Raw genomic sequence first — 26,732 nt, 5'->3', positions numbered from 1 at the left:
CATCCCCCATGTCCTTCTCCTGGGTGGGAGCAGCGGCCGAGGAAAAACGAACCCGGGAGACTACAGCTAAGGTAAGACAGTTTGTTTCAAAATTACTTACCTGTAGCGGGCAGCGGAAGTGAGGTTGGAGCGCATAGCTGGGCGGGAAGGTAAGTGATTAGTATTTGAGTGGGTGTGTTCTAGACCCCAGGTCCTACTTTCGTAGGGCCTCCCTCCCACCCTCCTCCTCTAACCTAACTTTAACGTCCACAGGTTATTGACTCAGTGTTCTTGTTTTTGGAGACAGTGTACAGTCATGGCAGCACAGGTGGTGGAATGTTCCTCCTGCAGGATGTTTGAGGTAGGGGTGACCACCGATACTCCTGCCGACTTCGTGTGCAGGAAATGCAGTCAGATCCTGATCCTCACCGAACGAGTTAGGGAACTGGAACTGGAACTGGATGAGCTGAGGATTATTCGAGAGGCTGAGAGGGTGATCGATAGAAGCTACAGGGACATAGTTACGCCAGAGAACAGAGGTAGCTGGGTAACAGTTAGAGGTGGGAAGGGGAAGAAACAGGCAGTGCAGGGTTCCCCTGTAGTCGTTCCCCTAAAAAATAAGTATGCAGCTTTGGAAACTGTTGGGGGGGACAGCCTTGCAGGTGTAAGCTGCAGTGAAGGGGTCTGTGGCTCTGAGATTCAGAAGGGAAAGGGGGAGAAGAAGAGAGCGCTAGTTATAGGGGACTCTCTAGTTAGAGGGACGGACAGGCGGTTCTGTGGACATGGGCGAGACTCTCGGATGGTTTGTTGCCTCCCGGGTGCTAGGGTCCGAGACGTCTCGGACCGTGTCTTCAGAATCCTTAAGGGGGAGGGTGTGCAGCCAGAAGTCGTGGTACACATTGGCACCAACGACATAGGTAGGAAGAGGGGCGGGGAGGTCATTCAAGAGCTCAAGGAGTTCGGCTGGAAGCTAAAAGCTAGGACAGACAGAGTCGTCATCTCTGGGTTGTTGCCGGTGCCACGTGACAGAGAGGCAAAGAATAGGGAGAGAGTGCAGTTGAACACGTGGCTGCAAGGATGGTGTAGGAGGGAGGGCTTCAGATATTTGGACAATTGGACTGCATTCTGGGGAAGGTGGGACCTGTATAAACAGGACGGGTTGCACCTGAACCAGAAGGGCACCAATATCCTGGGGGGTAGGTTTGCTAGCACTCTTCGGGGGGGTTTAAACTAATTTGGCAGGGGGATGGGATCCGGACTTGTAGTCCAGCAAGTAAGCTAGCTGTGTGTCAGGATGTCCAAGAATGTAGGGAGGCTGTGGAGAAGGTAGCACTGACAGGGACTACTTACGGACACAGAGATGGGCTCAAGTGCGTATACTTCAATGCAAGGAGTATCAGAAATAAGGTGGGTGAACTTAAGGCATGGATCGGTACCTGGGACTACGATGTTGTAGCCATCACGGAAACATGGATAGATGAGGGACAGGAATGGCTGTTGGAGGTTCCTGGTTACAGATGTTTCAGTAAGATTAGGGAGGGTGGTAAAAAAGGAGGGGGGGTGGCATTGCTAATTAGAAATGGTATAACGGCTGAGAAAGGCAGTTCGAGGGGGATCTGCCTTTGGAGGTAGTATGGGCTGAAGTCAGAAATAGGAAAGGTGCAGTCACCTTGTTGGGTGTTTATTATAGGCCCCCCAATAGCAGCAGAGATGTGGAGAAACAGATTGGGAAACAGATTGTGGAAAGGTGCAGAAGCCACAGGGTCGTAGTCATGGGCGACTTCAACTTCCCAAATATTGATTGGAAGCTCTTTAGATCAAGTAGATTGGATGGGGCAGTGTTTGTGCAGTGTGTCCAAGAAGCTTTTCTAACTCAGTATGTAGATGGTCCAACCAGAGGGGAGGCCATATTGGATTTGGTACTCGGTAACGAACCGGGACAAGTGGTGGGCTTGTTAGTGGGTGAACATTTTGGTGATGGCGACCACAATTCTGTCACTTTCACCTTGGTTATGGAGAGGGATAGGTGCACACAACAAGGAAGTTTTTACAATTGGGGGAAGGGAAATTACGATGCTGTAAGACAGGATTTGAGGAGCATACGTTGGGAGCATAGGCTGTCAGGGAAGGATGTGGTGGAAATGTGGGACTTTTTCAAGGAGCAGATACGACGTGTCCTTGATATGTATGTACCGATCAGGCAGGAAAGAAATGGTCGTGTGAGGGAGCCTTGGTTGACGAGGGAGGTTGAATGTCTAGTAAAGAGGAAGAAGGAGGCTTACATAAGGTTGAGGAAACAAGGTTCAGACAGAGCAGTGGAGGGATACAGGATAGCCAGAAGGGATCTGAAGAAAGGGATTAGGAGAGCTAAGAGAGGGCATGAAAAATCCCTGGCGGATAGGATCAAGGATAACCCCAAGGCATTCTATGCGTATGTGAGAAACCTGAGAATGACGAGAACGAGGGTAGGTCCGATCAAGGACAGTGGTGGGAGACTGTGTATTGAGTCGGAAGAGATAGGAGAGGTCTTGAACAAGTACTTCTCTTCAGTATTTACGAACGAGAGGGACTGTATTGTTGAAGAGGAGAGTGTGAAACGGACTGATAAGCTAGAAGAGATATCTGTTAGGAAGGAAGATGTGTTGGACATTTTGAACAACTTGAGGATAGACAAGTCCCCCGGGCCTGACGGGATATATCCTAGGATTATGTGGGAAGCAAGAGAGGAAATTGCAGTACCGTTGGCAATGATCTTCTCGTCTTCACTGGCAACGGGGGTGGTACCAGGGGACTGGAGAGTAGCGAATGTTGTGCCCCTGTTCAAAAAAGGGAATAGGGATAACCCCGGGAATTACAGGCCAGTTAGTCTTACTTCTGTGGTAGGCAAAGTAATGGAAAGGGTACTGAGGGATAGGATTTACGAGTATCTGGAACGGCACTGCTTGATTAGGGACAGCCAGCACGGATTTGTGAAGGGTAGGTCTTGCCTTACAAGTCTTATTGAATTCTTCGAGGAGGTGACCAAGCATGTGGATGAGGGTAGAGCAGTGGATGTAGTGTACATGGATTTTAGTAAGGCATTTGATAAGGTTCCCCATGGTAGGCTTATGCGGAAAGTCAGGAGGCATGGGATAGAGGGAAATTTGGCCAATTGGATAGAAAACTGGCTAACCGGTCGAAGTCAGAGAGTGGTAGTAGATGGTAAATATTCAGCATGGAGTCCAGTTACAAGTGGAGTTCCGCAGGGATCAGTTCTGGGTCCTCTGCTGTTTGTAATTTTTATTAATGACTTAGATGAGGGAGTCGAAGGGTGGGTCAGTAAACTTGCAGATGATACAAAGATAGGTGGAGTTGTGGACAGTGAGGAGGGCTGTTGTCGGCTGCAGAGGGACTTAGATATGATGCAGAGCTGGGCTGAGGAGTGGCAGATGGAGTTCAACCCTGCCAAGTGTGAGGTTGTCCATTTTGGAAGAACAAATAAGAATGCGGAATACAGGGTTAATGGTAGGGTTCTTGGTCAGGTGGAGGAACAGAGGGATCTTGGGGTCTATGTACATAGATCTTTGAAGGTTGCCACTCAGGTGGATAGAGTTTGTAAGAAGGCCTATGGAGTATTATCGTTCATTAGCAGAGGGATTGAATTCAAGAGTCGTGAGGTGATGTTGCAGCTGTACAGGACTTTGGTTAGGCCACATTTGGAGTACTGTGTGCAGTTCTGGTCGCCTCACTTTAGGAAAGATGTGGAAGCTTTGGAGAGGGTGCAGAGAAGATTTACCAGGATGTTGCCTGGAATGGAGAGTAGGTCATACGAGGATAGGTTGAGAGTTCTCGGCCTTTTCTCGTTGGAACGGCGAAGGATGAGGGGTGACTTGATAGAGGTTTATAAGATGATCCGAGGAATAGATAGAGTAGACAGTCAGAAACTTTTTCCCCGGGTACAACAGAGTGTTACAAGGGGACATAAATTTAAGGTGAAGGGTGGAAGGTATAGGGGAGATGTCAGGGGTGGGTTCTTTACCCAGAGAGTGGTGGGGGCATGGAATGCGCTGCCCGAGGGAGTGGTAGAGTCAGATTCATTGGCGACCTTTAAGCGGCATTTGGATAGGTACATGGATGGGTGCTTAATCTAGGATAGAAGTTCGGCACAACATCGTGGGCCGAAGGGCCTGTTCTGTGCTGTATTGTTCTATGTTCTATGTTCTAAAGTACTCAGTTAGGGTCTCACCATCCCCCATGTCCTTCTCCTGGGTGAACACTGATGTAAAGTACTCAGTTAGGGTCTCACCCACATCCCCCATGTCCTTCTCCTGGGTGAACACTGATGTAAAGTACTCAGTTAGGGTCTCACCATCCCCCATGTCCGTCCCCTGGGTGAACACTGATGTAAAGTACTCAGTTCGGGTCTCACCATCCCCCATGTCCTTCTCCTGGGTGAACACTGATGTAAAGTACTCATTTAGGATCTCACCATCCCCCATGTCCTTCTCCAGGGTGAACACTGATGTAAAGTACTCAGTTAGGGTCTCACCATCCCCCATGTCCTTCTCCTGGGTGAACACTGATGTAAAGTACTCAGTTAGGGTCTCACCATCCCCCATGTCCTTCTCCTGGGTGAACACTGATGTAAAGTACTCAGTTAGGGTCTCACCATCCCCCATGTCCTTCTCCAGGGTGAACACTGATGTAAAGTACTCAGTTAGGGTCTCACCATCCCCCATGTCCTTCTCCTGGGTGAACACTGATGTAAAGTACTCAGTTAGGATGTCACCATCCCCCATGTCCTTCTCCTGGGTGAACACTGATGTAAAGTACTCAGTTAGGGTCTCACCATCCCCCATGTCCTTCTCCTGGGTGAACACTGATGTAAAGTACTCAGTTAGGTTCTCACCCACATCCCCCATGTCCTTCTCCAGGGTGAACACTGATGTAAAGTACTCAGTTAGTGTCTCACCCACATCCCCCATATCCTTCCCCTGGGTGAACACTGATGTAAAGTGCTCAGTTAGGGTCTCACCATCCCCCATGTCCTTCTCCAGGGTGAACACTGATGTAAAGTACTCAGTTAGGGTCTCACCATCCCCCATGTCCTTCTCCAGGGTGAACACTGATGTAAAGTACTCAGTTAGGGTCTCACCCACATCCCCCATGTCCTTCCCCTGTGTGAACACTGATGTAAAGTACTCAGTTAGGGTCTCACCCACATCCCCCATGTCCTTCTCCTGGGTGAACACTGATGTAAAGTACTCAGTTAGGGTCTCACCCACATCCCCCATGTCCTTCTCCTGGGTGAACACTGATGTAAAGTACTCAGTTAGGGTCTCACCCACATCCCCCATGTCCTTCTCCTGGGTGAACACTGATGTAAAGTACTCAGTTAGAGTCTCACCCACATCCCCCATGTCCTTCTCTGGTTGAACACTGATGTAAAGTACTCAGTTAGGGTCTCACCCACATCCCCCATGTCCTTCTCCTGGGTGAACACTGATGTAAAGTACTCAGTTAGGGTCTCACCATCCCCCATGACCTTCTCCTGGGTGAACACTGATGTAAAGTACTCAGTTAGTGTCTCACCCACATCCCCCATGACCTTCTCCTGGGTGAACACTGATGCAAAGTACTCAGTTAGGGTCTCACCCACATCCCCCATGTCCTTCTCCAGGGTGAACACTGATGTAAAGTATTCAGTTAGGGTCTCACCATCCCCCATGTCCTTCCCCTGGGTGAACACTGATGTAAAGTACTCAGTTAGGGTCTCACCATCCCCCATGTCCTTCTCCAGGGTGAACACTGATGTAAAGTACTCAGTTAGGGTCTCACCATCCCCCATGTCCTTCTCCAGGGTGAACACTGATGTAAAGTACTCAGTTAGGGTCTCACCCACATCCCCCATGTCCTTCTCCTGGGTGAACACTGATGTAAAGTACTCAGTTAGGGTCTCACCCACATCCCCCATGTCCTTCTCCAGGGTGAACACTGATGCAAAGTACTCAGTTAGGGTCTCACCATCCCCCATGTCCTTCTCCAGGGTGAACACTGATGTAAAGTACTCAGTTAGGGTCTCACCATCCCCCAAGTCCTTCTCCTGGGTGAACACTGATGTAAAGTACTCAGTTAGGGTCTCACCATCCCCCATGTCCTTCTCCTGGGTGAACACTGATGTAAAGTACTCAGTTAGGTTCTCACCCACATCCCCCATGTCCTTCTCCAGGGTGTACACTGATGTAAAGTACTCAGTTAGTGTCTCACCCACATCCCCCATATCCTTCCCCTGGGTGAACACTGATGTAAAGTGCTCAGTTAGGGTCTCACCATCCCCCATGTCCTTCTCCAGGGTGAACACTGATGTAAAGTACTCAGTTAGGGTCTCACCATCCCCCATGTCCTTCTCCAGGGTGAACACTGATGTAAAGTACTCAGTTAGGGTCTCACCCACATCCCCCATGTCCTTCCCCTGTGTGAACACTGATGTAAAGTACTCAGTTAGGGTCTCACCCACATCCCCCATGTCCTTCTCCTGGGTGAACACTGATGTAAAGTACTCAGTTAGGGTCTCACCCACATCCCCCATGTCCTTCTCCTGGGTGAACACTGATGTAAAGTACTCAGTTAGGGTCTCACCCACATCCCCCATGTCCTTCTCCTGGGTGAACACTGATGTAAAGTACTCAGTTAGGGTCTCACCATCCCCCATGTCCTTCTCCTGGGTGAACACTGATGTAAAGTACTCAGTTAGGGTCTCACCATTCCCCATGTCCTTCTCCTGGGTGAACACTGATGTAAAGTACTCAGTTAGGGTCTCACCATCCCCCATGTCCTTCTCCTGGGTGAACACTGATGTAAAGTACTCAGTTAGGGTCTCACCATCCCCCATGTCCTTCTCCAGGGTGAACACTGGTGTAAAGTACTCAGTTAGGGTCTCACCCACATCCCCCATGTCCTTCTCCTGGGGGAACACTGATGTAAAGTGCTCAGTTAGGGTCTCCCCATTCCCCATGTCCTTCCCCTGGGTGAACACTGATGTAAAGTACTCAGTTAGGGTCTCACCCACATCCCCCATGTCCTTCTCCAGGGTGAACACTGATGTAAAGTACTCAGTTAGGGTCTCACCATCCCCCATGTCCGTCTCCTGGGTGAACACTGATGTAAAGTACTCAGTTGGGGTCTCACCATCCCCCATGTCCTTCTCCAGGGTGAACACTGATGTAAAGTACTCAGTTAGGGTCTCACCATCCCCCATGTCCGTCTCCTGGGTGAACACTGATGTAAAGTACTCAGTTAGGCTCTCACCATCCCCCATGTCCTTCTCCTGGGTGAACACTGATGTAAAGTACTCAGTTAGGGTCTCACCATCCCCCATGTCCTTCTCCAGGGTGAACACTGATGTAAAGTACTCAGTTAGGGTCTCACCCACATCCCCCATGTCCTTCTCCAGGGTGAACACTGATGTAAAGTACTCAGTTAGGGTCTCACCATTCCCCATGTCCTTCTCCAGGGTGAACACTGATGTAAAGTACTCAGTTAGGGTCTCACCATCCCCCATGTCCGTCTCCTGGGTGAACACTGATGTAAAGTACTCAGTTAGGGGCTCACCATCCCCCATGTCCTTCTCCTGCGTGAACACTGATGTAAAGTACTCAGTTAGGGTCTCACCATCCCCCATGTCCTTCTCCTGGGTGAACACTGATGTAAAGTACTCAGTTAGGGTCTCACCATCCCCCATGTCCTTCTCCTGGGTGAACACTGATGTAAAGTACTCAGTTAGGGTCTCACCATCCCCCATGTCCGTCCCCTGGGTGAACACTGATGTAAAGTACTCAGTTAGGGTCTCACCCACATCCCCCATGTCCTTCTCCAGGGTGAACACTGATGTAAAGTACTCAGTTAGGGTCTCACCATCCCCCATGTCCGTCTCCTGGGTGAACACTGATGTAAAGTACTCAGTTAGGGGCTCACCATCCCCCATGTCCTTCTCCTGCGTGAACACTGATGTAAAGTAATCAGTTAGGGTCTCACCATCCCCCATGTCCTTCTCCTGGGTGAACACTGATGTAAAGTACTCAGTTAGGGTCTTACTCACATCCCCCATGTCCTTCTCCTGGGTGAACACTGATGTAAAGTACTCAGTTAGGGTCTCACCATTCCCCATGTCCTTCTCCAGGGTGAACACTGATGTAAAGTACTCAGTTAGGGTCTCACCATCCCCCATGTCCTTCTCCTGGGTGAACACTGATGTAAAGTACTCAGTTAGGGTCTCACCATCCCCCATGTCCGTCCCCTGGGTGAACACTGATGTAAAGTACTCAGTTAGGGTCTCACCCACATCCCCCATGTCCTTCTCCTGGGTGAACACTGATGTAAAGTACTCAGTTAGGGTCTCACCATCCCCCATGTCCGTCCCCTGGGTGAACACTGATGTAAAGTACTCAGTTAGGGTCTCACCCACATCCCCCATGTCCTTCTCCAGGGTGAACACTGATGTAAAGTACTCAGTTAGGGTCTCACCCACATCCCCCATGTCCTTCTCCTGGGTGAACACTGATGTAAAGTACTCAGTTAGGGTCTCACCATCCCCCATGTCCTTCTCCAGGGTGAACACTGATGTAAAGTACTCAGTTAGGGTCTCACCATCTCCCATGTCCTTCTCCAGGGTGAACACTGATGTAAAGTACTCAGTTAGGGTCTCACCCACATCCCCCATGTCCTTCTCCAGGGTGAACACTGATGTAAAGTACTCAGTTAGGGTCTCACCATCCCCCATGTCCTTCTCCTGGGTGAACACTGATGTAAAGTACTCAGTTAGGGTCTCACCATCCCCCATGTCCTTCTCCTGGGTGAACACTGATGTAAAGTACTCAGTTAGGGTCTCACCATCCCCCATGTCCTTCTCCAGGGTGAACACTGATGTAAAGTACTCAGTTAGGGTCTCACCATCCCCCATGTCCGTCCCCTGGGTGAACGCTGATGTAAAGTACTCATTTAGGGTCTCACCCACATCCCCCATGTCCTTCTCCAGGGTGAACACTGATGTAAAGTACTCAGTTAGGGTCTCACCCACATCCCCCATGTCCTTCTCCAGGGTGAACACTGATGTAAAGTACTCAGTTAGGGTCTCACCCACATCCCCCATGTCCTTCTCCTGGGTGAACACTGATGTAAAGTACTCAGTTAGGGTCTCACCATCCCCCATGTCCTTCTCCAGGGTGAACACTGATGTAAAGTACTCAGTTAGGGTCTCACCATCCCCCATGTCCTTCTCCAGGGTGAACACTGATGTAAAGTACTCAGTTAGGGTCTCACCCACATCCCCCATGTCCTTCTCCAGGGTGAACACTGATGTAAAGTACTCAGTTAGGATCTCACCATCCCCCATGTCCTTCTCCTGGGTGAACACTGATGTAAAGTACTCAGTTAGGGTCTCACCCACATCCCCCATGTCCTTCCACTGGGTGAACACTGATGTAAAGTACTCAGTTAGGGTCTCACCATCCCCCATGTCCTTCTCCTGGGTGAACACTGATGTAAAGTACTCAGTTAGGGTCTCACCATCCCCCATGTCCTTCTCCTGGGTGAACACTGATGTAAAGTACTCAGTTAGGTTCTCACCATCCCCCATGTCCTTCTCCTGGGTGAACACTGATGTAAAGTACTCAGTTAGGGTCTCACCATCCCCCATGTCCTTCTCCTGGGTGAACACTGATGTAAAGTACTCAGTTAGGGTCTCACCATCCCCCATGTCCTTCTCCTGGGTGAACACTGATGTAAAGTACTCAGTGAGGGTCTCACCCACATCCCCCATGTCCTTCTCCAGGGTGAACACTGATGTAAAGTACTCAGTTAGGGTCTCACCCACATCCCCCATGTCCTTCTCCTGGGTGAACACTGATGTAAAGTACTCAGTTAGGGTCTCACCCACATCCCCCATGTCCTTATCCTGGGTGAACACTGATGTAAAGTACTCAGTTAGGGTCTCACCATCCCCCATGTCCTTCTCCTGGGTGAACACTGATGTAAAGTACTCAGTGAGGGTCTCACCCACATCCCCCATGTCCTTCTCCAGGGTGAACACTGATGTAAAGTACTCAGTTAGGGTCTCACCCACATCCCCCATGTCCTTCTCCTGGGTGAACACTGATGTAAAGTACTCAGTTAGGGTCTCACCATCCCCCATGTCCTTCTCCAGGGTGAACACTGATGTAAAGTACTCAGTTAGGGTCTCACCATCCCCCATGTCCTTCTCCTGGGTGAACACTGATGTAAAGTACTCAGTGAGGGTCTCACCCACATCCCCCATGTCCTTCTCCAGGGTGAACACTGATGTAATGTACTCAGTTAGGGTCTCACCATCCCCCATGTCCTTCTCCTGGGTGAACACTGATGTAAAGTACTCAGTTAGGGTCTCACCATCCCCCATGTCCTTCTCCAGGGTGAACACTGATGAAAAGTACTCAGTTAGGGTCTCACCATCCCCCATGTCCTTCTCCAGGGTGAACACTGATGTAAAGTACTCAGTTAGGGTCTAACCATCCCCCATGTCCGTCTCCTGGGTGAACACTGATGTAAAGTACTCAGTTAGGGTCTCACCCACATCCCCCATGTCCTTCTCTGGGTGAACACTGATGTAAAGTACTCAGTTAGGGTCTCACCCACATCCCCCATGTCCTTCTCCTGGGTGAACACTGATGTAAAGTACTCAGTTAGGGTCTCACCCACATCCCCCATGTCCTTCTCCTGGGTGAACACTGATGTAAAGTACTCAGTTAGGGTCTCACCATCCCCCATGTCCTTCTCCAGGGTGAACACTGATGTAAAGTACTCAGTGAGGGTCTCACCATCCCCCATGTCCTTCTCCTGGGTGAACACTGATGTAAAGTACTCAGTTAGGGTCTCACCATCCCCCATGTCCTTCTCCAGGGTGAACACTGATGTAAAGTACTCAGTTAGGGTCTCACCATCCCCCATGTCCTTCTCCAGGGTGAACACTGATGTAAAGTACTCAGTTAGGGTCTCACCCACATCCCCCATGTCCTTCTCCAGGGTGAACACTGATGTAAAGTACTCAGTTAGGATCTCACCATCCCCCATGTCCTTCTCCTGGGTGAACACTGATGTAAAGTACTCAGTTAGGGTCTCACCCACATCCCCCACGTCCTTCCACTGGGTGAACACTGATGTAAAGTACTCAGTTAGGGTCTCACCATCCCCCATGTCCTTCTCCTGGGTGAACACTGATGTAAAGTACTCAGTTAGGGTCTCACCCACATCCCCCATGTCCTTCTCCTGGGTGAACACTGATGTAAAGTACTCAGTTAGGGTCTCACCATCCCCCATGTCCTTCTCCTGGGTGAACACTGATGTAAAGTACTCAGTGAGGGTCTCACCCACATCCCCCATGTCCTTCTCCAGGGTGAACACTGATGTAAAGTACTCAGTTAGGGTCTCACCCACATCCCCCATGTCCTTCTCCAGGGTGAACACTGATGTAAAGTACTCAGTTAGGGTCTAACCATCCCCCATGTCCGTCTCCTGGGTCAACACTGATGTAAAGTACTCAGTTAGGGTCTCACCCACATCCCCCATGTCCTTCTCTGGGTGAACACTGATGTAAAGTACTCAGTTAGGGTCTCACCCACATCCCCCATGTCCTTCTCCTGGGTGAACACTGATGTAAAGTACTCAGTTAGGGTCTCACCCACATCCCCCATGTCCTTCTCCTGAGTGAACACTGATGTAAAGTACTCAGTTAGGGTCTCACCATCCCCCATGTCCTTCTCCAGGGTGAACACTGATGTAAAGTACTCAGTGAGGGTCTCACCATCCCCCATGTCCTTCTCCTGGGTGAACACTGATGTAAAGTACTCAGTTAGGGTCTCACCCAAATCCCCCATGTCCTTCTCCTGGGTGAACACTGATGTAAAGTACTCAGTTAGGGTCTCAACCACATCCCCCATGTCCTTCTCCTGGGTGAGCACTGATGTAAAGTACTCAGTGAGGATCTCACCCACATCCCCCATGTCCTTCTCCTGGGTGAACACTGATGTAAAGTACTCAGTTAGGTTCTCACCCACATCCCCCATGTCCTTCTCCAGGGTGAACACTGATGTAAAGTACTCAGTTAGTGTCTCACCCACATCCCCCATGTCCTTCTCCAGGGTGAACACTGATGTAAAGTACTCAGTTAGGGTCTCACCATCCCCCATGTCCTTCTCCTGGGTGAACACTGATGTAAAGTACTCAGTTAGGGTCTCACCATCCCCCATGTCCTTCTCCTGGGTGAACACTGATGTAAAGTACTCAGTTAGGGTCTCACCCACATCCCCCATGTCCTTCTCCAGGGTGAACACTGATGTAAAGTACTCAGTTAGGGTCTCACCATCCCCCATGTCCTTCTCCTGGGTGAACAATGATGTAAAGTACTCAGTTAGGGTCTCACCCACATCCCCCATATCCTTCCCCTGGGTGAACACTGATGTAAAGTGCTCAGTTAGGGTCTCACCATCCCCCATGTCCTTCTCCAGGGTGAACACTGATGTAAAGTACTCAGTTAGGGTCTCACCCACATCCCCCATGTCCTTCCCCTGTGTGAACACTGATGTAAAGTACTCAGTTAGGGTCTCACCCACATCCCCCATGTCCTTCTCCTGGGTGAACATTGATGTAAAGTACTCAGTTAGGGTCTCACCCACATCCCCCATGTCCGTCTCCTGGGTGAACACTGATGTAAAGTACTCAGTTAGGGTCTCACCATCCCCCATGTCCTTCTCCTGGGTGAACACTGATGTAAAGTACTCAGTTAGGGTCTCACCATCCCCCATGTCCTTCTCCTGGGTGAACACTGATGTAAAGTACTCAGTTAGGGTCTCACCATCCCCCATGTCCTTCTCCTGGGTGAACACTGATGTAAAGTACTCAGTTAGGGTCTCACCCACATCCCCCATGTCCTTCTCCAGGGTGAACACTGATGTAAAGTACTCAGTTAGGGTCTCACCATCCCCCATGTCCTTCTCCTGGGTGAACACTGATGTAAAGTACTCAGTTAGGGTCTCACCCACATCCCCCATGTCCTTCTCCTGGGTGAACACTGATGTAAAGTACTCAGTGAGGGTCTCACCCACATCCCCCATGTCCTTCTCCAGGGTGAACACTGATGTAAAGTACTCAGTTAGGGTCTCACCATCCCCCCTGTCCTTCTCCTGGGTGAACACTGATGTAAAGTACTCAGTTAGGGTCTCACCATCCCCCATGTCCTTCTCCAGGGTGAACACTGATGTAAAGTACTCAGTTAGGGTCTCACCATCCCCCATGTCCTTCTCCAGGGTGAACACTGATGTAAAGTACTCAGTTAGGGTCTCACCCACATCCCCCATGTCCTTCTCCAGGGTGAACACTGATGTAAAGTACTCAGTTAGGGTCTCACCTACATCCCCCATGTCCTTCTCCTGGGTGAACACTGATGTAAAGTACTCAGTTAGGGTCTCACCATCCCCCATGTCCTTCTACTGGGTGAACACTGATGTAAAGTACTCAGTTAGGGTCTCACCCACATCCCCCATGTCCTTCTCCAGGGTGAACACTGATGTAAAGTACTCAGTTAGGGTCTCACCATCCCCCATGTCCTTCCCCTGGGTGAACCCTGATGTAAAGTACTCAGTTAGGGTCTCACCCACATCCCCCATGTCCTTCTCCAGGGTGAACACTGATGTAAAGTACTCAGTTAGGGTCTCACCCACATCCCCCATGTCCTTCTCCAGGGTGAACACTGATGTAAAGTACTCAGTTAGAGTCTCACCCACATCCCCCATGTCCTTCTCTGGTTGAACACTGATGTAAAGTACACAGTTAGGGTCTCACCCACATCCCCCATGTCCTTCTCCTGGGTGAACACTGATGTAAAGTACTCAGTTAGGGTCTCACCATCCCCCAAGACCTTCTCCTGGGTGAACACTGATGTAAAGTACTCAGTTAGGGTCTCACCCACATCCCCCATGTCCTTCTCCAGGGTGAACACTGATGTAAAGTACTCAGTTAGGGTCTCACCCAAATGCCCCATGTCCTTCTCCTGGGTGAACACTGATGTAAAGTACTCAGTTAGGGTCTCAACCACATCCCCCATGTCCTTCTCCTGGGTGAGCACTGATGTAAAGTACTCAGTGAGGGTCTCACCCACATCCCCCATGTCCTTCTCCTGGGTGAACACTGATGTAAAGTACTCAGTTAGGTTCTCACCCACATCCCCCATGTCCTTCTCCAGGGTGAACACTGATGTAAAGTACTCAGTTAGTGTCTCACCCACATCCCCCATGTCCTTCTCCAGGGTGAACACTGATGTAAAGTACTCAGTTAGGGTCTCACCATCCCCCATGTCCTTCTCCTGGGTGAACACTGATGTAAAGTACTCAGTTAGGGTCTCACCATCCCCCATGTCCTTCTCCTGGGTGAACACTGATGTAAAGTACTCAGTTAGGGTCTCACCCACATCCCCCATGTCTTTCTCCAGGGTGAACACTGATGTAAAGTACTCAGTTAGGGTCTCACCATCCCCCATGTCCTTCTCCTGGGTGAACACTGATGTAAAGTACTCAGTTAGGGTCTCACCCACATCCCCCATATCCTTCCCCTGGGTGAACACTGATGTAAAGTGCTCAGTTAGGGTCTCACCATCCCCCATGTCCTTCTCCAGGGTGAACACTGATGTAAAGTACTCAGTTAGGGTCTCACCCACATCCCCCATGTCCTTCCCCTGTGTGAACACTGATGTAAAGTACTCAGTTAGGGTCTCACCCACATCCCCCATGTCCTTCTCCTGGGTGAACACTGATGTAAAGTAGTCAGTTAGGGTCTCACCCACATCCCCCATGTCCTTCTCCTGGGTGAACACTGATGTAAAGTACTCAGTTAGGGTCTCACCATCCCCCATGTCCTTCTCCAGGGTGAACACTGATGTAAACTACTCAGTTAGGGTCTCACCCACATCCCCCATGTCCTTCTCCTGGGTGAACACTGATGTAAAGTACTCAGTTAGGGTCTCACCATCCCCCATGTCCTTCTCCTGGGTGAACACTGATGTAAAGTACTCAGTTAGGGTCTCACCATTCCCCATGTCCTTCTCCTGGGTGAACACTGATGTAAAGTACTCAGTTAGGGTCTCACCATCCCCCATGTCCTTCTCCTGGGTGAACACTGGTGTAAAGTACTCAGTTAGGGTCTCCCCATCCCCCATGTCCTTCTCCAGGGTGAACACTGGTGTAAAGTACTCAGTTAGGGTCTCACCCACATCCCCCATGTCCTTCTCCTGGGGGAACACTGATGTAAAGTACTCAGTTAGGGTCTCACCATTCCCCATGTCCTTCCCCTGGGTGAACACTGATGTAAAGTACTCAGTAAGGGTCTCACCCACATCCCCCATGTCCTTCTCCAGGGTGAACACTGATGTAAAGTACTCAGTTAGGGTCTCACCCAAATGCCCCATGTCCTTCTCCTGGGTGAACACTGATGTAAAGTACTCAGTTAGGGTCTCAACCACATCCCCCATGTCCTTCTCCTGGGTGAGCACTGATGTAAAGTACTCAGTGAGGGTCTCACCCACATCCCCCATGTCCTTCTCCTGGGTGAACACTGATGTAAAGTACTCAGTTAGGTTCTCACCCACATCCCCCATGTCCTTCTCCAGGGTGAACACTGATGTAAAGTACTCAGTTAGTGTCTCACCCACATCCCCCATGTCCTTCTCCAGGGTGAACACTGATGTAAAGTACTCAGTTAGGGTCTCACCATCCCCCATGTCCTTCTCCTGGGTGAACACTGATGTAAAGTACTCAGTTAGGGTCTCACCATCCCCCATGTCCTTCTCCTGGGTGAACACTGATGTAAAGTACTCAGTTAGGGTCTCACCCACATCCCCCATGTCTTTCTCCAGGGTGAACACTGATGTAAAGTACTCAGTTAGGGTCTCACCATCCCCCATGTCCTTCTCCTGGGTGAACACTGATGTAAAGTACTCAGTTAGGGTCTCACCCACATCCCCCATATCCTTCCCCTGGGTGAACACTGATGTAAAGTGCTCAGTTAGGGTCTCACCATCCCCCATGTCCTTCTCCAGGGTGAACACTGATGTAAAGTACTCAGTTAGGGTCTCACCCACATCCCCCATGTCCTTCCCCTGTGTGAACACTGATGTAAAGTACTCAGTTAGGGTCTCACCCACATCCCCCATGTCCTTCTCCTGGGTGAACACTGATGTAAAGTACTCAGTTAGGGTCTCACCCACATCCCCCATGTCCTTCTCCTGGGTGAACACTGATGTAAAGTACTCAGTTAGGGTCTCACCATCCCCCATGTCCTTCTCCAGGGTGAACACTGATGTAAACTACTCAGTTAGGGTCTCACCCACATCCCCCATGTCCTTCTCCTGGGTGAACACTGATGTAAAGTACTCAGTTAGGGTCTCACCATCCCCCATGTCCTTCTCCTGGGTGAACACTGATGTAAAGTACTCAGTTAGGGTCTCACCATTCCCCATGTCCTTCTCCTGGGTGAACACTGATGTAAAGTACTCAGTTAGGGTCTCACCATCCCCCATGTCCTTCTCCTGGGTGAACACTGGTGTAAAGTACTCAGTTAGGGTCTCCCCATCCCCCATGTCCTTCTCCAGGGTGAACACTGGTGTAAAGTACTCAGTTAGGGTCTCACCCACATCCCCCATGTCCTTCTCCTGGGGGAACACTGATGTAAAGTACTCAGTTAGGGTCTCACCATTCCCCATGTCCTTCCCCTGGGTGAACACTGATGTAAAGTACTCAGTAAGGGTCTCACCCACATCCCCCATGTCCTTCTCCAGGGTGAACACTGATGTAAAGTACTCAGGTAGGGTCTCACCATCCCCCATGTCCGTCTCCTGGGTGAACACTGATGTAAAGTACTCAGTTGGGGTCTCACCATCCCCCATGTCCTTCTCCAGGGTGAACACTGATGTAAAGTACTCAGTAAGGGTCTCACCATCACCCATGTCCTTCTCCAGGGTGAACACTGATGTAAAGTACTCAGTTAGGGTCTCACCATCCCCCATGTCCTTCTCCTGGGTGAACACTGATGTAAAGTACTCAGTTAGGGTCTCACCCACATCTCCCATGTCCTTCTCCTGGGTGAACACTGATGTAAAGTACTCAGTTAGGGTCTCACCCACATCCCCCATGTCCGTCTCCTGGGTGAACACTGATGTAAAGTACTCAGTTAGGGTCTCACCATCCCCCATGTCCTTCTCCTGGGTGAACACTGATGTAAAGTACTCAGTTCGGGTCTCACCATCCCCCATGTCCTTCTCCTGGGTGAACACTGATGTAAAGTACTCAGTTAGGGTCTCACCATCCCCCATGTCCTTCTCCTGGGTGAACACTGATGTAAAGTACTCAGTTAGGGTCTCACCCACATCCCCCATGTCCTTCTCCAGGGTGAACACTGATGTAAAGTACTCAGTTCGGGTCTCACCATCCCCCATGTCCTTCTCCTGGGTGAACACTGATGTAAAGTACTCAGTTAGGGTCTCACCCACATCCCCCATGTCCTTCTCCTGGGTGAACACTGATGTAAAGTACTCAGTGAGGGTCTCACCCACATCCCCCATGTCCTTCTCCAGGGTGAACACTGATGTAAAGTACTCAGTTAGGGTCTCACCATCCCCCCTGTCCTTCTCCTGGGAGAACACTGATGTAAAGTACTCAGTTAGGGTCTCACCATCCCCCATGTCCTTCTCCAGGGTGAACACTGATGTAAAGTACTCAGTTAGGGTCTCACCATCCCCCATGTCCTTCTCCAGGGTGAACACTGATGTAAAGTACTCAGTTAGGGTCTCACCCACATCCCCCATGTCCTTCTCCAGGGTGAACACTGATGTAAAGCACTCAGTTAGGGTCTCACCTACATCCCCCATGTCCTTCTCCTGGGTGAACACTGATGTAAAGTACTCAGTTAGGGTCTCACCATCCCCCATGTCCTTCTACTGGGTGAACACTGATGTAAAGTACTCAGTTAGGGTCTCACCCACATCCCCCATGTCCTTCTCCAGGGTAAACACTGATGTAAAGTACTCAGTTAGGGTCTCACCATCCCCCATGTCCTTCCCCTGGGTGAACCCTGATGTAAAGTACTCAGTTAGGGTCTCACCCACATCCCCCATGTCCTTCTCCAGGGTGAACACTGATGTAAAGTACTCAGTTAGGGTCTCACCATCCCCCATGTCCTTCTCCAGGGTGAACACTGATGTAAAGTACTCAGTTAGGGTCTCACCATCCCCCATGTCCTTCTCCTGGGTGAACACTGATGTAAAGTACTCAGTTAGGGTCTCACCATCCCCCATGTCCTTCTCCAGGGTGAACACTGATGTAAAGTACTCAGTTAGGGTCTCACCATCCCCCATGTCCTTCTCCTGGGTGAACACTGATGTAAAGTACTCAGTTAGGGTCTCACCATCCCCCATGTCCTGCTCCAGGGTGAACACTGATGTAAAATACTCAGTTAGGGTCTCACCATCCCCCATGTCCTTCTCCAGGGTGAACACTGATGTAAAGTACTCAGTTAGGGTCTCACCCACATTCCCCATGTCCTTCTCCTGGGTGAACACTGATGTAAAGTACTCAGTTAGGGTCTCACCATCCCCCATGTCCTTCTCCAGGGTGAACACTGATGTAAAGTACTCAGTTAGGATCTCACCATCCCCCATGTCCTTCTCCTGGGTGAACACTGATGTAAAGTACTCAGTTAGGGTCTCACCCACATCCCCCATGTCCTTCTCCTGGGTGAACACTGATGTAAAGTACTCAGTTAGGGTCTCACCATCCCCCATGTCCTTCTCCTGGGTGAACACTGATGTAAAGTACTCAGTTAGGGTCTCACCCACATCCCCCATGTCCTTCTCCTGGGTGAACACTGATGTAAAGTACTCAGTTAGGGTCTCACCCACATCCCCCATGTCCTTCTCCTGGGTGAACACTGATGTAAAGTACTCAGTTAGGGTCTCACCATCCCCCATGTCCTTCTCCTGGGCGTACACTGATGTAAAGTACTCAGTTAGGGTCTCACCCACATCCCCCATGTCCTTCTCCTGGGTGGACACTGATGTAAAGTACTCAGTTAGGGTCTCACCCACATCCCCCATGTCCTTCTCCTGGGTGAACACTGATGTAAAGTACTCAGTTAGGGTCTCACCATCCCCCATGTACTTCCCCTGGGTGAACACTGATGTAAAGTACTCAGTTAGGGTCTCACCCACATCCCCCATGTCCTTCAACTGGGTGAACACTGATGTAAAGTACTCAGTTAGGGTCTCACCATCCCCCATGTCCTTCTCTGGGTGAACACTGATGTAAAGTACTCACTTAGGGTCTCACCATCCCCCATGTCCTTCTCCTGGGTGAACACTGATGTAAAGTACTCATTTAGGGTCTCACCATCCCCCATGTCCTTCTCCAGGGTGAACACTGATGTAAAGTACTCAGTTAGGGTCTCACCATCCCCCATGTCCTTCTCTGGGTGAACACTGATGTAAAGTACTCAGTTAGGGTCTCACCCACATCCCCCATGTCCTTCTCCTGGGTGAACACTGATGTAAAGTACTCAGTTAGGGTCTCACCATCCCCCATGTACTTCCCCTGGGTGAACACTGATGTAAAGTACTCAGTTAGGGTCTCACCCACATCCCCCATGTCCTTCAACTGGGTGAACACTGATGTAAAGTACTCAGTTAGGGTCTCACCATCCCCCATGTCCTTCTCCTGGGTGAACACTGATGTAAAGTACTCAGTTAGGGTCTCACCCACATCCCCCATGTCCTTCTCCTGGGTGAACACTGATGTAAAGTACTCAGTTAGGGTCTCACCATCCCCCATGTCCTTCTCCAGGGTGAACACTGATGTAAAGTACTCAGTTAGGGTCTCACCCACATCCCCCATGTCCTTCTCCAGGGTGAACACTGATGTAAAGTACTCAGTTAGGGTCTCACCCACATCCCCCATGTCCTTCTCCTGGGTGAACACTGATGTAAAGTACTCAGTTAGGGTCTCACCCACATCCCCCATGTCCTTCTCCAGGGTGAACACTGATGTAAAGTACTCAGTTAGGGTCTCACCATCCCCCATGTCCGTCTCCTGGGTGAACACTGATGTAAAGTACTCAGTTAGGGTCTCACCCACATCCCCCATGTCCTTCTCCAGGGTGAACACTGATGTAAAGTACTCAGTTAGGGTCTCACCATCCCCCATGTCCGACTCCTGGGTGAACACTGATGTAAAGTACTCAGTTAGGGTCTCACCATCCCCCATGTCCTTCTCCAGGGTGAACACTGATGTAAAGTACTCAGTTAGGGTCTCACCCACATCCCCCATGTCCTTCTCCTGGGTGAACACTGATGTAAAGTACTCAGTTAGGGTCTCACCCACATCCCCCATGTCCTTCTCCTGGGTGAACACTGATGTAAAGTACTCAGTTAGGGTCTCACCCACATCCCCCATGTCCTTCTCCTGGGTGAACACTGATGTAAAGTACTCAGTTAGGGTCTCACCCACATCCCCCATGTCCTTCTCCTGGGTGAACACTGATGTGAAGTACTCAGTTAGGGTCTCACCATCCCCCATGTCCTTCTCCAGGGTGAACACTGATGTAAAGTACTCAGTTAGGGTCTCACCTACATCCCCCATGTCCTTCTCCTGGGTGAACACTGATGTAAAGTACTCAGTTAGGGTCTCACCCACATCCCCCATGTCCTTCCCCAGGGTGAACACTGATGTAAAGTACTCAGTTAGGGTCTCACCATCCCCCATGTCCTTCTCCTGGGTGAACACTGATGTAAAGTACTCAGTTAGGGTCTCACCATCCCCCATGTCCTTCTCCAGGGTGAACACTGGTGTAAAGTACTCAGTTAGGGTCTCACCATCCCCCATGTCCTTCTCCAGGGTGAACACTGATGTAAAGTACTCAGTTAGGGTCTCACCCACATCCCCCATGTCCTTCTCCTGGGTGAACACTGATGTAAAGTACTCAGTTAGGGTCTCACCCACATCCCCCATGTCCTTCCCCAGGGTGAACACTGATGTAAAGTACTCAGTTCGGGTCTCACCATCCCCCATGTCCTTCTCCTGGGTGAACACTGATGTAAAGTACTCAGTTAGTGTCTCACCATCCCCCATAACCTTCTCCAGGGTGAACACTGATGTAAAGTACTCAGTTAGGGTCTCACCCACATCCCCCATGTCCTTCTCCTGGGTGAACACTGATGTAAAGTACTCAGTTAGGGTCTCACCCACATCCCCCATGTCCTTCTCCTGGGTGAACACTGATGTAAAGTACTCAGTTAGGGTCTCACCCATATCCCCCATGTCCTTCTCCAGGGTGAACACTGATTTAAAGTACTCAGTTAGGATCTCACCCACATCCCCCATGTCCTTCCCCTGTGTGAACACTGATGTAAAGTACTCAGTTAGGGTCTCACCCACATCCCCCATGTCTTTCTCCAGGGTGAACACTGATGTAAAGTACTCAGTTAGGGTCTCACCATCCCCCATGTCCTTCTCCAGGGTGAACACTGATGTAAAGTACTCAGTTAGGATCTCACCATCCCCCATGTCCTTCTCCAGGGTGAACACTGATGTAAAGTACTCAGTTAGGGTCTCACCATCCCCCATGTCCTTCTCCTGGGTGAACACTGATGTAAAGTACTCAGTTAGGATCTCAACATCCCCCATGTCCTTCTCCTGGGTGAACACTGATGTAAAGTACTCAGTTAGGGTCTCACCATCCCCCATGTCCTTCTCCAGGGTGAACACTGATTTAAAGTACTCAGTTAGGATCTCACCCACATCCCCCATGTCCTTCCCCTGTGTGAACACTGATGTAAAGTACTCAGTTAGGGTCTCACCCACATCCCCCATGTCTTTCTCCAGGGTGAACACTGATGTAAAGTACTCAGTTAGGGTCTCACCATCCCCCATGTCCTTCTCCAGGGTGAACACTGATGTAAAGTACTCAGTTAGGATCTCACCATCCCCCATGTCCTTCTCCAGGGTGAACACTGATGTAAAGTACTCAGTTAGGGTCTCACCATCCCCCATGTCCTTCTCCTGGGTGAACACTGATGTAAAGTACTCAGTTAGGATCTCAACATCCCCCATGTCCTTCTCCTGGGTGAACACTGATGTAAAGTACTCAGTTAGGGTCTCACCATCCCCCATGTCCTTCTCCAGGGTGAACACTGATGTAAAGTACTCAGTTAGGGTCTCACCCACATCCCCCATGTCCTTCTCCTGGGTGAACACTGATGTAAAGTACTCAGTTAGGGTCTCACCCACATCCCCCATGTCCTTCTCCTGGGTGAACACTGATGTAAAGTACTCAGTTAGGGTCTCACCCACATCCCCCATGTCCTTCTCCTGGGTGAACACTGATGTAAAGTACTCAGTTAGGGTCTCACCCACATCCCCCATGTCCTTCTCCTGGGTGAACACTGATGTAAAGTACTCAGTTAGTGTCTCACCCACATCCCCCATGTCCTTCTCCTGGGTGAACACTGATGTGAAGTACTCAGTTAGGGTCTCACCATCCCCCATGTCCTTCTCCAGGGTGAACACTGATGTAAAGTACTCAGTTAGGGTCTCACCTACATCCCCCATGTCCTTCTCCTGGGTGAACACTGATGTAAAGTACTCAGTTAGGGTCTCACCCACATCCCCCATGTCCTTCCCCAGGGTGAACACTGATGTAAAGTACTCAGTTAGGGTCTCACCATCCCCCATGTCCTTCTCCTGGGTGAACACTGATGTAAAGTACTCAGTTAGGGTCTCACCATCCCCCATGTCCTTCTCCAGGGTGAACACTGGTGTAAAGTACTCAGTTAGGGTCTCACCATCCCCCATGTCCTTCTCCAGGGTGAACACTGATGTAAAGTACTCAGTTAGGGTCTCACCCACATCCCCCATGTCCTTCTCCTGGGTGAACACTGATGTAAAGTACTCAGTTAGGGTCTCACCCACATCCCCCATGTCCTTCCCCAGGGTGAACACTGATGTAAAGTACTCAGTTCGGGTCTCACCATCCCCCATGTCCTTCTCCTGGGTGAACACTGATGTAAAGTACTCAGTTAGTGTCTCACCATCCCCCATAACCTTCTCCAGGGTGAACACTGATGTAAAGTACTCAGTTAGGGTCTCACCCACATCCCCCATGTCCTTCTCCTGGGTGAACACTGATGTAAAGTACTCAGTTAGGGTCTCACCCACATCCCCCATGTCCTTCTCCTGGGTGAACACTGATGTAAAGTACTCAGTTAGGGTCTCACCCATATCCCCCATGTCCTTCTCCAGGGTGAACACTGATTTAAAGTACTCAGTTAGGATCTCACCCACATCCCCCATGTCCTTCCCCTGTGTGAACACTGATGTAAAGTACTCAGTTAGGGTCTCACCCACATCCCCCATGTCTTTCTCCAGGGTGAACACTGATGTAAAGTACTCAGTTAGGGTCTCACCATCCCCCATGTCCTTCTCCAGGGTGAACACTGATGTAAAGTACTCAGTTAGGGTCTCACCATCCCCCATGTCCTTCTCCTGGGTGAACACTGATGTAAAGTACTCAGTTAGGGTCTCGCCATCCCCCATGTCCTTCTCCTGGGTGAACACTGATGTAAAGTACTCAGTTAGGGTCTCACCCACATCCCCCATGTCCTTCTCCTGGGTGAACACTGATGTAAAGTACTCAGTTAGGGTCTCACCATCCCCCATGTCCTTCTCCAGGGTGAGCACTGATGGAAAGTACTCAGTTAGGGTCTCACCATCCCCCATGTCCTTCCCCTGGGTGAACACTGATGTAAAGTACTCAGTTAGGGTCTCACCCACATCCCCCATGTCCTTCTCCAGGGTGAACACTGATGTAAAGTACTCAGTTAGGGTCTCACCCACATCCCCCATGTCCTTCTCCTGGGTGAACACTGATGTAAAGTACTCAGTTAGGGTCTCACCATCCCCCATGTCCTTCTCCAGGGTGAACACTGATGTAAAGTACTCAGTTAGGGTCTCACCATCCCCCATGTCCTTCTCCTGGGTGAACACTGATGTAAAGTACTCAGTTAGGGTCTCACCCACATCCCCCATGTCCTTTTCCAGGGTGAACACTGATGTAAAGTACTCAGTTAAGGTCTCACCCACATCCCCCATGTCCATCTCCTCAGTGAACACTGATGTAAAGTACTCAGTTAGGGTCTCACCATCCCCCATGTCCTTCCCCTGGGTGAACCCTGATGTAAAGTACTCAGTTAGGGTCTCACCATCCCCCATGTCCTTCTCCAGGGTGAACACTGATGTAAAGTACTCAGTTAGGGTCTCACCATCCCCCATGTCCTTCTACAGGGTGAACACTGATGTAAAGTACTCAGTTAGGGTCTCACCATCCCCCATGTCCTTCTCCAGGGTGAACACTGATGTAATGTACTCAGTTAGGGTCTCACCATCCCCCATGTCCTTCTCCTGGGTGAACACTGATGTAAAGTACTCAGTTAGGGTCTCACCATCCCCCATGTCCTGCTCCAGGGTGAACACTGATGTAAAATACTCAGTTAGGGTCTCACCATCCCCCATGTCCTTCCCCTGGGTGAACACTGATGTAAAGTACTCAGTTAGGGTCTCACCCACATCCCCCATGTCCTTCTCCTGGGTGAACACTGATGTAAAGTACTCAGTTAGGGTCTCACCATCCCCCATGTCCTTCTCCTGGGTGAACACTGATGTAAAGTACTCAGTTAGGGTCTCACCCACATCCCCCATGTCCTTCTCCAGGGTGAACACTGATGTAAAGTACTCAGTTAGGGTCTCACCCACATCCCCCATGTCCTTCTCCTGTGTGAACACTGATGTAAAGTACTCAGTTAGGGTCTCACCCACATCCCCCATGTCCTTCTCCAGGGTGAACACTGATGCAAAGTACTCAGTTAGGGTCTCACCATCCCCCATGTCCTTCTCCAGGGTGAACACTGATGTAAAGTACTCAGTTAGGATCTCACCATCCCCCATGTCCTTCTCCAGGGTGAACACTGATGTAAAGTACTCAGTTAGGGTCTCACCATCCCCCATGTCCTTCTCCTGGGTGAACACTGATGTAAAGTACTCAGTTAGGATCTCAACATCCCCCATGTCCTTCTCCTGGGTGAACACTGATGTAAAGTACTCAGTTAGGGTCTCACCATCCCCCATGTCCTTCTCCAGGGTGAACACTGATGTAAAGTACTCAGTTAGGGTCTCACCCACATCCCCCATGTCCTTCTCCTGGGTGAACACTGATGTAAAGTACTCAGTTAGGGTCTCACCCACATCCCCCATGTCCTTCTCCTGGGTGAACACTGATGTAAAGTACTCAGTTAGGGTCTCACCCACATCCACCATGTCCGTCCCCTGGGTGAACACTGATGTAAAGTACTCAGTTAGGGTCTCACCCACATCCCCCATGTCCTTCTCCTGGGTGGACACTGATGTAAAGTACTCAGTTAGGGTCTCACCCACATCCCCCATGTCCTTCTCCGGGGTGAACACTGATGTAAAGTACTCAGTTAGGGTCTCACCATCCCCCATGTACTTCCCCTGGGTGAACACTGATGTAAAGTACTCAGTTAGGGTCTCACCCACATCCCCCATGTCCTTCAACTGGGTGAACACTGATGTAAAGTACTCAGTTAGGGTCTCACCATCCCCCATGTCCTTCTCTGGGTGAACACTGATGTAAAGTACTCACTTAGGGTCTCACCATCCCCCATGTCCTTCTCCAGGGTGAACACTGATGTAAAGTACTCATTTAGGGTCTCACCATCCCCCATGTCCTTCTCCAGGGTGAACACTGATGTAAAGTACTCAGTTAGGGTCTCACCATCCCCCATGTCCTTCTCTGGGTGAACACTGATGTAAAGTACTCAGTTAGGGTTTCACCCACATCCCCCATGTCCTTCTCCTGGGTGAACACTGATGTAAAGTACTCAGTTAGGGTCTCACCATCCCCCATGTACTTCCCCTGGGTGAACACTGATGTAAAGTACTCAGTTAGGGTCTCACCCACATCCCCCATGTCCTTCAACTGGGTGAACACTGATGTAAAGTACTCAGTTAGGGTCTCACCATCCCCCATGTCCTTCTCCTGGGTGAACACTGATGTAAAGAACTCAGTTAGGGTCTCACCCACATCCCCCATGTCCTTCTCCTGGGTGAACACTGATGTAAAGTATTCAGTTAGGGTCTCACCATCCCCCATGTCCTTCTCCAGGGTGAACACTGATGTAAAGTACTCAGTTAGGGTCTCACCTACATCCCCCATGTCCTTCTCCTGGGTGAACACTGATGTAAAGTACTCAGTTAGGGTCTCACCATCCCCCATGTCCTTCTCCTGGGTGAACACTGATGTAAAGTACTCAGTTAGGGTCTCACCCACATCCCCCATGTCCTTCTCCAGGGTGAACACTGATGTAAAGTACTCAGTTAGGGTCTCACCATCCCCCATGTCCTTCCCCTGGGTGAACCCTGATGTAAAGTACTCAGTTAGGGTCTCACCCACATCCCCCATGTCCTTCTCCAGGGTGAACACTGATGTAAAGTACTCAGTTAGGGTCTCACCCACATCCCCCATGTCCTTCTCCTGGGTGAACACTGATGTAAAGTACTCAGTTAGGGTCTCACCATCCCCCATGTCCTTCTCCTGGGTGAACACTGATGTAAAGTACTCAGTTAGGGTCTCACCAT

The sequence above is a fragment of the Chiloscyllium punctatum genome, chromosome 1 (genome assembly GCF_047496795.1).
Source record: "Chiloscyllium punctatum isolate Juve2018m chromosome 1, sChiPun1.3, whole genome shotgun sequence".
Lineage (NCBI taxonomy): Eukaryota > Metazoa > Chordata > Chondrichthyes > Orectolobiformes > Hemiscylliidae > Chiloscyllium > Chiloscyllium punctatum.
Note: the sequence above shows the minus strand (reverse complement) of the source record.